The 9,290-nt window shown below is 32.9% G+C and overlaps 1 long non-coding RNA gene across 1 annotated transcript; it reads right to left on the reverse strand.

The window, feature by feature from the left end:
* Positions 1-3,973: 3,973 nt before the first annotated feature.
* Positions 3,974-6,103, reverse strand: LOC145803139 (uncharacterized). The gene is made up of 3 exons (XR_014345249.1): positions 5,960-6,103; positions 4,581-4,721; positions 3,974-4,183 (listed from the first exon to the last, which is right to left on the reverse strand). It is a non-coding gene; the product is annotated as an uncharacterized LOC145803139 (long non-coding RNA).
* Positions 6,104-9,290: the final 3,187 nt, after the last annotated feature.

The raw sequence follows: 9,290 nt of genomic DNA on the forward strand, positions 1-9,290 counted from the left end.
AATTTATTGACAGTTTTATATCACTACCACAACAATGATGTGATTTATATATTTGGGATTTACAAAATTATTGGTAGCTTGAATTTGAATTTGTCTGAAAGTTTGAATTTGGGCTTGCCGATTGATCGGCCGAATGACCATCCGGATGACCGGTGCAACACTTGTCTACTGCGATTGTCACCCTTGTCGACCACGATTATCATCTTCTTACCGGATGACTGACCGAACGACCGGCAAGCCAAAATTTAGGCGATTTTGAGCAAATTCAAATTCGAGTTGCCAATCAGTGCTGTTGGGATTTGTAGGAGTGCATTTCCTCTCATCCATAAATTAAATTTGACAATCAAATAATCGTAATTTATTAAATTTATTGCATTTGTTACTAAAAAAATGGATGCGAATTGTATTTTTAAAAATAAATCATCTTTTTTTTCTTTTCTTTTTTGTTCTTTTTGCCAGAAAACCAATAAATTGAATAGGTTATAATAATTGGATCAATATAATTTTTTGTATAGAGGAAACACATAAATGCTCTACAAAATAAACTATTCGAATCATCAAAGCGAAACTGGCCTTGGGGGTGGCACAGCACCTACTGTGCCCCATTGTGGGAGGTTGTCTCGAGTGTTTTTCGATGATCTAAACCATTCATAGGGTTCGTAAAAAATATTTTTCATGTAAAAAATCAAGTTAATCGGATATTCATAACCTCATGATTAAGTCCTAATTGTTTTTAAAAATTTATGAAAATTATGTTAACTATTAATTTTTATAAAAACAAATATATACTTTGATTATACTGCAGATATTCAATCAACTCGATTTTTTACATGGATAATCTACTTGATAAACCCTACAATATGAAGGATTCAGATTATTAAAAGAGACTCAGAACGACACTCCACAAAGGAACGCAACAGCCTGATGTGCCCAAAGGCACAATAACATCTCCAAATCTAACATAACCCTATAAACTTCATAAGCTTAAATAACGCTCTCCAATTTAGATTCAAGAGGCAATCCACCTCCTCAATAAACAAAAATGTTTAAGACTCCCTTTCTCTTCACCCCCTTTGACCCCCTTTGCTTTTGATTGGTCCATTTTTCTTTTTTTTTCTTTTTTTTTTCTTTTCTCCCAATCCCCAACCCCCACATCTGTGTGGGGGTGGTGGGGGTGGGAGTTTTGAGGGGTCTTAATCAGTCCTCCTCAATAAATATACTAGAAAGAAACCTACCATTATTGTGTCCAATAGTTTTAAAAATAATATATTATTGTTTATCCCTACAGTTAGGCCGAAAACCCCGGTGCCTTGCTCAAATTTGATTTGTGACATCAGACCCCTAGGGTTGATACTGAATCTTAAAAGCTATTAACCCATAATTAATGTTGAACAGAATTTTTTCAAAAAATTGATGTGCAGTGTAAATTCCACTTTTATATTGTGGGATATACATTTAAAATAAATCTCAACACAATTGATTTTTCAAGTAACTTTTTAAGTGAATAAGATTGTTGATACCAAATTTAAAAATAAATAAATAAATAAAAATCATCTTAATTAGATGATTTGACAGGAATTTGGAGAGGATGGATGGTCCCGTGATGGGGGTGATTGGTGATTTGGTTTCTGATGTTTTTTTTCTTTTTGGGAGATGATGTGTGGTTGTGATAGCATTGACCTTTTATGGTGAAGGAACTAAGAATGCTAGGGAAGAAGAAGAAGAAGAAGGAGTACAGATCCCCTCCTTGCGCTCCCTCCTTCATTCCCTCCTTGCAGAGGCCTTCGGGTCCACTTTGAGGCCTAGTTTTGCTAATCCGAACCGTTCATATTTTTAGATTTATTCAGTATATTATACCTGTAAAAAATCAAGTTGATCGGATATCAGAAAGTATGCGTTCAGAAAATTAGGACTACAAACTATTTTTTAATAAACAATTTTCCGAACACATACTTTATGATATTCGATCAACTTGATTTTTTACAGGTATGATATACTGAATAAATCTAAAAATATGAACGGTTCGAATTATCAAAACTAGGCCTCAAAGTGGACCCGAAAGCCCCTACAAGGAGGGAATGAAGGAGGGGCCTCAAGGGGAGGATCCCAATTCAAGAAGAAGAGGTACATAATAGAACAATGAGAAATAAAAATATATTTTTGCCTTTTTAATTCATCCATTATATTCATATATTCTTTCAATTTGGTATTAATTGAGGGATCTAATGTCACATATCAAACTCAAGGATACACCGTGATTTTTGGCCCAACACAAGGAGTAAATAATTTCAAAAAGGACTTTTTGAACAAAACATGAGTCATTGAGAAACCTGCATGTTCAAAAAGAGAAACCTAAATTGCTTTTTGAAAGGCAAAGGCAGAATTTAGTAAGGGACTTTTTTAAACAAAGATTGCATGATTAGCGGCTACTCAAAGATGTAGATCAGAACTTTCGGTTGGGGTTAGTTATCTAGTCATTCTACTGATTTTGAGCAACATTTTTGAAACATTTTGGGACCCAAGAAGAAGACTTAACAGTTATAAAAACCCATATCCTAAAGGCAACTAACTAACCAACAAACCTTTTTGAAATGCCAAGAGATTACATTCACAATATTTTAAAGCCTATTAACACTCCGTTTAGATTGAAAAATTTGGTGAGAAAAGAAAGAAAAAAAATTGAGAAAATTGATATGTTTATTACCTGCTTAGACAATTAATGAGATGAGAAATGACGAGAAAGAATGACAAATGATTAGAAAAATAAATCTTTTAGAACTTAATTTTTGCTTTTCACCAAAAATGATGAGATTTTGAGAAAAACCAAAATTATTTCACCAAAAAAAATTATAATACTTGAACTATCCATCTAAATACAATGCAAATTAAAATAATAAAAAAAAGGTAAATTACACTCACATCCTTTGAAATTTAAGAAAAACATAATTAACCCCATAAGTTTGGCATAATTTCATTGACTTCTATTTTAGTAATATTAAAACGATCCAAACTAATGTATATGGTAGATAGACATTAAAATAAACAAAGGTAAATATATATTTTTAGTGAGAAAAAAAAAAGAGAGAGAGAGAGATGACGACATTTCTTTTCATCAATTTAAGTGATATGTGAATTAAAATTTCAATAGAAATCAATGTGATTATGTCGAAAGTGCGGGATTAACTAATTGTATTTTCTCCAAACCTCTAGGGAGGTGATTGTAGTTTATCCAAATACAAAGATACATATATCATCTTTTAATCATTATTCATTGAAACAAGAATCACTACAAAAAATTTGATTTTTTGCGACGGTAAAACGCCGTCGCAAATACCTCAAACGCCGTCTCAAAAGGTTTTTTGCGATGGTAGGTGGCTTTTTGCGACGGCAAGTGGGGGGTCGCAACAAAGGGGGTTGCAAAAGAGTTTTTGCGACGACATAGTGCCGTCGCTAATGTTTTGCGACGGCATTTTTACCTTTAGCGACGGCATTTTGCCGTCGCTAATAATGTTTGGAATTTCTTGACTTTTTGCGACGGCAATATTTTACCGTCGCTAAAAATGTTATTTGAGACGGCAAATAAAACCGTCGCTAATAGTCTTTTTTTTGCAACCACAAGAACACTGTTTTTGCGACGGTGTGGTGCCGTCGCAAAAAATAAATATTAAAAATATGAAAAATTCCATTTTTTGCGACAGTATACTACCGTCGCAAAAATTATTAAAAAAATAATAAAATTTCTATTTTTTGCGACAGTTTAGTGTCGTCGTAAAAAATAAAACCTGTAACAAAATCAATAAAAATATTAAAATTTTTTATTTTTTGCGACAGTGTAGTGCCGTCACAAAAAAGAAAAAAAACATCCTACGATAAAATTATTAAAAATATTAAAATTTCTCCATAATAATTGCATAATAATATAAAAATTTCTGTATCAAAATAACAATTTCTCCATAATAAAATATTATTCCATTCATAATTACACATCAACAAAATTATCCCACTACATAATGTTCCATAATACATATATAATGTTTAAATACATGATTTTGTTCATAATTCAAAATAACATAAACCAAAATTAAATGTTTTTCTCGTCATTCTTCGTAAATAACAAAAACAAAAATTAGCCACATTCTTCACAGGCATGCATTCCACGAGCACACTCCTACATGAGAAATATCTGAAAAATAAAAATAAAAATAATTAATGACAATATAATTATGTGTTAATGTTAATTACAAAAAAACATAAAAATTTAACTACTATAGCATCAAATACAATATTTTTTTATTAGTCATCAAATCCCACATGGATAATTAAACATCTCAATCAAATACAAAAATAAAATTTAACTACTATAACATCAAATACAAAAAAACATAAAAATTATATCTGAAATCTAGCTCTAACTCCCAACAACATCAAATACAACATTTTGAGGATAATTTCAAATTTAAATGACCTTAAACATCAATCAATGAGTCCAGATCAAGTTTAAACGAAAATTTAAATTGAAGAAACAAAATCACTTACAAACTTCAAAAGGCAATATTTGAGAAAAAAATAAGTATTATTACCCATGAATCACCACATTGACGAGTTGCTTGAGGGAACAAATATCTGATTACCTCCAATCTTCAAATAAATTGTTTAGTTAGAATGGATTCATAAAACCTTACTGATGGATCCATATTTTCTCCTTCTATATCCTCTCCCCTCTGCAAGCATGAACAGAAGTAAATGAACCATATTTTCTCCTTCTATATCCTCAGAAATTCTCTTATGATTGATGATTTAATATTATACATATCTCATTTCCCAAGTGCTACACACCTGCAACAATGCACCATGCTTTACATCAATCTAAACTTACTAAAAAAGAGGACAATAATGTGTGATTCCAATAATGTTCCAGCACATAATTATCTTCCAGCATTGGGGAAGAGAAGAGTGAACAATAATGTTCAACCCAATTGACAACATTGGGAGCATGTCATTTTTTTCTTTCCTAGTAGCAGGCAGGGGTGATTATTCTGTATTAGAAGAGAATGTCCTAAATACCAGGATATTAATCAATTAAATACTAGCATATTTTAGGGCCCTGGAAAGGCAATAAAATGAATTCTATGATTTGAGACAAAAACACATGTCACAACCATCAAGCAACTTCTCACTGCAAAAATTACCAAATGGAGGTTGGAGCCTCCAAGGAAAAAGCAATTTGCAAGGGGTAAAGACTAAGGACAGTCCAAGGACATCTTTGTATATATAATGTAAGACAGGTCAACAAACTGCAGGCACATCATTACGGACTTTTTCAAACATTCGGAAAATAGGAGAGTTATTTTAAACACAGAGCATATACAAGGGTCTATACATAAGATTGCAACAAGAAGTGTGGCTGGTTAATCACATTTGGATACACAATCAGTTAGCAATTCATTTGCAATACCAATTTGTCTTATGCCAACAGGAACTCAGTTTTATTGCAGACTTCTAATTATGACCTTATAAAATGATGAAACCATGCATTTATAGAATACACTGATTTCACAAGATTCAGGGCAAGGAGTGAAACATGCAACAAATAAACACACTGCTTAAGTACAATACATTAATTGAAAAACTAGTCAATCTACAAAATTTCCACATTGCATCCTATACACAGAGATAAAATTTTGATCTATGGTAGACCATCCTCCTGAAACCGGTTCGATGAACTAATTGGAAAAGAACAAGTGGTACAAATAAATAAAATAAAGAGCCCTAATTAAGGAATAAATTTTCCAAACAAGACCCAAATGCCATTAAAAAAAACATGCGATACAGCAGGGGGGAAAAATCAAAACCCAGATAGAAGCATGAAGTGCTGAAAATTTATAGAAAACTAAAAACCCTAGAAATCAAGGGCAGAAAGCAGTTCAACGAAACAAAACCTAGATAAACTAGGGCTTACGTCAAGCAGAGGAAGGAGTTCATCGACCGAAGACGGAGGTTGAAGGAGCCTATTCCCAGCTTCCTCCAGCTGCTCCTCGAACTCTCTCTCTCCGGACGCCATGCTCTTCTCTTCTCTTCTCTTTTTCTCTCCAGATTCCCCCAAAATCCCTCGATTTGAACTAAAATTTCACACCATTAAAACCCTAGAAAACCAGAAAAATAAAACCAAATCCCAACAATTATACAAACTAGAACACGAAAGAAGAGAAATGATCTCAGAGAAAGTATTGTTTCGAGACGAAATGAATGAAAAAAAGAGGTCAAACACAGCATTAAGATATTTTGGCAGAAGGGGGGAAAAGAAAGGGGGGAATTAGAAAGAGCGGGAAAACGAAAAAGAAAAAGAAGAGGGGGATTTGGCAGAAGCAGGGGTAATTTTTGTTTTAATGAAAAAAAATTAATTCTATTTTCTTATTTTTTGTGTTTTTTTGTTTTTATTAAATTTTTTTAATATTTTAAATAATTTTTTTATTTTTTAGGCACACCTAACATAAATACACTTAAAAAGTAAAAAAAATTGTAAAAAAAAAAATTTAAATTCACTAAATATCAAAAATATAAAAAAAATACAAGAATTCAGTATTTTTTTTGTATTTTTATGTATTTATTAATTTTTATAAATATTTTTTCAAATTTTTTTTATTTTTTAGATACATCTAAATAAGGTGCATTTAAAAAAGTAAAAAAAATACTTAAAATTTTTAAAATATTCACTAAAAACAAAAAAATACGAAAACCAAAAAACTCAATGAGCGAGAGACATGTAGAAATGAGCGAGAGAGAGATAAAGAGAAGAGAGAGATATGTAGAAATGAGCGAGAGACACATAGAGAGAAAAGAGATGAGAGAGATAGAGAGACGAGAGATAAGCGAGAGAGAGATAAAGAGAAGAGAGATGAGTGAGAGAGGTAGAGAGAGAAGACAGATGATAGAGATAGAGAGAAGAGATATGAGCGAGAGACAATGAGAGAAAGAGAGAGAGAGACAGAGACAGACAGACAGATAGAGAATAGTGATGAGTTAGAGAGAGAAAGAGAAAAGAGAGAGGAGCGGCAATGAAAAATAAAAGTTAATTTTTTGTAGTCAATGAAAAATATTTTTCTGCGGTCTATTTTTTTTTTATTACTAAAAATCATGAACTAATTTTTTGTAGTAGAGGAAAAGGAGCGGCAGCAGTAGTGAAGGTGGTGGATAAGAGATGATGGTGGTGGCGGTGGTGATGGTGATGGCGAAACAGATTAGTGGTGAAGTTGTGGTAGTGATAGTGTAAATGGAGTGGCAGGGGTGAAAGAGAGGTAATGGTAGTAGTGGTGGTAGTGGTGGTAGTGGAGTGGTGGCGATAGTAGTAGTAATGGTAGTCGTAGAGGTGAAGTGGCTACAGTAGAAGTAATGGTGGTGGTGGAATGGTGTTTGCAGTAGTGGTGAAGGTGATAGAGGAGATGGGTGGTGAGAGAGAGAAATGAGTGAGAGTCAGATAGAGAAGAGAGAGAAAGACAGAGTGATGAGCGAGAGAGAGATAAAGAGAGAAAGAGATATAGAGAGAGATAGAGAGGCAGAGAGAGAAATCGATAGAGAGAGACATATAGAAAAATAGAGATAAACAAGAGATGAGAGAGACATATAGAAAGAGAGCGAAAAGAGATGAACGATAAAGAAAATAGAAAAATAGAGAGATAGAGAGAAAAGAGATGAGCGAGAGAGACAGAGAGAGAAAAGAGATGAGAGAGATAGAGAGATGAGAGATGAGCGAGGGAGACATAGAGAGAAGACAAATGAGAGAGATAGAGAGAAGAAAGATGAACGAAAGACACACAGACAAACAGACAAACAGATAGATAGACAAACAGACAGAGAAATAAGAGTGATGAGTGAAAGAGAGAAAGAGAAGAGTGGTGGTAGTTGAATGGCATTTGCAGTAGTGGTAAATGTGGTAGAGAAGATGGGTAGTGAGAGAGAAAGATGAGTGAGAGACGAATAGAGAAAAGAGATAGAGAGGCAGAGTGATGAGCGAGAAAGAGACAAAGTGGTCGCTAAAAGTGCATTTTCTTATAGTGGATCGATAAATCGATAGGGAGCTCAATAAATAAAGAAGACAGATAATTCAAAACTCTGTTCAAAACTTAATTCAAATCAATTTTTTAAATATTTTAAATATTTAAATATTTTAAAAATATTTTAATTTTGTGAGAGACAGATAAAGAAGAGAGATAGAGAGAGAGAGACACAGAGATAGAGTGATGAGCGAGAGAGAGATAGACAAAGTGGTTGCCAAAAGTGTATTTTCTTATAGTGGATCGATAAATCGAGAAGGAGCTCGATAAATAGAGAAGATAGGAGTAAGAGAGTGAGCAAGTCGAACATAGTGAGGGAGAAATAGACAAATAGACAAGTAGACACAGAGAGAGAAAAGAGTGATGAGTGAGAGAGAGACATGGAGAGAGAGATAGACAGAAAAAGAAATAGAGAGAGAAAGAAAGAGAGAGACGGAAAGATAGAAAAAGAGAGAGAAACAAGAGATGAGCGAGAGATAAACGAAAAAAGAGAGAAATAGAGCGAAAAGAGATGAGAGAGAGAGAGACACAGAAAAAGAGAGAGACAGAAGGAGAAGAGAAATGAGCAAGAGAGCTAGAGAGAGAGAGAGAAAGATATGAGAGAGAGAAAGAGAGAGAAAAAAAAGAAATGAGAGAGATAGAGATAAGAGAGATGAGCGAGAGAGACAGAGAGAGAAAACAGATGAGAGAGATAGAGAGAAGAGAGATAGGCGAGAGACACAGAGAGAAAATGAGAGAGAGAGAAACAGGCAGACATAGAAAGAGAGAGAGATAGAGATAGAGAGAAATGAATGAAAAAAGATAAAGAGAAGAGAGAGAGAGATAGAGACAGAGAGATAGGAAAATGAAAAAATGAATGAAAAGAGAAATGTTATATCAAAAGAGTAAGACGACATTGTTTTTTTTAATTTTTTTTGCGACAGAAAAATACCGTTGAATTTATTCAAATCATTTTGTGACTGTATATATATGAAGCTATCTCAAAACCACAATCACCAAAATCATTTAAAAATTCACTAAATACCAAAAATACAAAAAAAAATACCATAATTCAATACATTTTTTTTTGTATTTTTATGTATTTATTAATTTTTAAAAATATTATTTCATAAATTTTTTATTTTTTAGATACATCTAAGTAAGGTACATCTAAAAAAAATATTTAAAATTTTAAAAATATTCACTAAAAAAAAAAACACAAAAGCCACTATTTGTGACGGCAGAAAATGCCGTCTCAAA

Source organism: Camellia sinensis, chromosome 11 (genome assembly GCF_055761805.1).
Source record: "Camellia sinensis isolate YWXY chromosome 11, ASM5576180v1, whole genome shotgun sequence".
NCBI lineage: Eukaryota > Viridiplantae > Streptophyta > Magnoliopsida > Ericales > Theaceae > Camellia > Camellia sinensis.